Source organism: Mirounga angustirostris, unplaced genomic scaffold (genome assembly GCF_029215605.1).
Source record: "Mirounga angustirostris isolate CCGP_5_RB_7025 unplaced genomic scaffold, mMirAng1.0.hap1 SCAF_4, whole genome shotgun sequence".
Lineage (NCBI taxonomy): Eukaryota > Metazoa > Chordata > Mammalia > Carnivora > Phocidae > Mirounga > Mirounga angustirostris.
This window is the reverse complement of record NW_026991712.1, coordinates 32,235,451-32,237,486: the sequence shown is the minus strand read 5'-3', so window position 1 is coordinate 32,237,486 and position 2,036 is coordinate 32,235,451. Positions and strand designations below refer to the sequence as shown.

General features: G+C 33.4%; 1 protein-coding gene across 4 annotated transcripts in view; it reads left to right on the top strand.

Moving 5' to 3' along the window:
* ZFPM2 (zinc finger protein, FOG family member 2) overlaps positions 1 to 2,036 on the top strand; it is a 459,697-nt gene that overhangs the window by 56,063 nt on the left and 401,598 nt on the right. The gene's annotated exons all lie outside the window — the stretch shown is intronic.

The following is a 2,036-nucleotide window of genomic DNA, read 5'->3' as shown; positions in this document are numbered from 1 at the left end:
TCGATCTATCTATCTATCATCTATCTATCTATCTATCTATCTATCTATCTATCTATCTATCTATCTATCTATCTATCTATCTATCATCTATCTATCACATCTTCTTTGTCCATTCAGTCCTGCTTTTTTAAACTTTCCCCAAAATCACCTAACAGAAGTCCACATCCTTTAAGTTATTTCTAACATATTTGCTGAGACTCCTTGCAGTTCCCCTCATTGCAGTGAGTCAATAAACCCACATTTGTTCAACAACAGGTGTGTTCCAGATGGTCTTTGACTGAAGATCACTTGACAGTGTTAAGAGCCTAAAGACTATGGAATGTGTTAAAATTTAAATGTGTTTGCTTTTCACATATATGCCAATATTTTTCCCAAAGAGAGTCTCTGGAAAGCAGTGAAAGTTGGAATTAGAGAAAAATGAAAGCTTCAAAGGTATGCATAATTGTCGTTTGTATTATGAACTGGTATTACTCTCACAAGGTATATATATCCATAGACTGTTTCTGAAATACTAAGCTGTCAATATGATATAACCTATGAGTTGTAGTTCCAAACACTTTATTCTGTTGAGTGTTAGCTTTATTTTAAGGGGTTTGCCATAAAATATATTATTCTAAGGCACTAACACACCGTCATGGAAAGAATCACTGCAGAGAATATATTCAAGATTCAAAACTTATTTGTCTGAAACAGCTGCTCCTGACCTTCCATGGTTATTTAGAGACTCTTGGAATTTTTATAAGATTATATTTTAAATAAGCACCAGCTTAAGTGCCTCTGTTGCCCCTACTATTTTAAATAGTTAAAAACATTAACCTTTTATTCTTTTTCTCTGGTCAGTAGAATAATTTCCCTTTACCATCTCTGTATGCATATAATGAACTCTGGAGAGTAGGAAAAGATTTTTTAATCATTAGATAATCTTAAAGGGAATAAAAATATTTGCGTTAAAATTGTTAAACATAGTTGTTCCTATATGTCTAATACAATGCTTTATTGTATTTTCAATGTAGATTCTTGTATTTTCAATAATAATTATTAGAAATAATAATCTATATTGAATTAAAATATAGAACAGTTTCTTAGTAAATACTTTTGTCAATATTATTTTCTTACTCTCATGTTATAAAGTTTACCTTCATCAGAGAGAATACTTAAAACAAAATAGAAAATGTTATTTTAACTTTTACAATGCAGTGGCTGATACCGTTTGCATATCAGCTTGCTCTACTTCAAAATGTGAAATGACAAGACATTCCAGAGAAATATTCTAGAACGGAGGGTTAAAAGATAGCTTCTGAATTTGGGGGATGGCTTACAGTATTTATGATTTACACTGGAAAGATGATATCTAGAGCACATAGCATTTCACCCATAGAGTAGAGAAGAAAGTTGGACATAACTTAATGTAGCCAAACATAGTGCTCTGGAGGTGAATAGTTGCCTTAAAATGCGAGAAAGTCTGGTAATAAGAAGGGTACTTTGAAGAGTGTAAAAGGAAGTATTAATGGGCAATATTTGTGCCTCCACTTTGATGAGCTTTGATGATGATGATGAGTGGCAGAACATAAAAGGTATAGAATGTAGTAAATGCTTTGGGGGGATCCAGCGGCTTGCATGGAAATTATACCAAGACACATTATAACTAGGAATAGATAGATATTTAAATGGATAGGTATTTGCCGACAGAGATGCAGACCCTGGGACGGGAAGCACAGCATCATCACCATTTAACAAGCACCTTACCATATGCTTTCTGCTAAGTATTTTACTAGGCACCGTGGGAGATAGAGGTGGGCATAAATGCTTATCTATGAGGAATTTACAACTTTATGGGGTACTTGCTGAGTTTACTTTAGACCTTTTAAATTAAGTTGTAGAAACTATGAAGAATTACAGAACAAAATGGGGCATCATGACGGTCACGTGGCAAAATTCTAGGAGGAGCGACACATATATCTGACCAGATGTGGTATTTTTTGTTCTTCTATCTCAGAGTATTTATATAAAAGGAAAGAAATGTGATCTTGAACAAC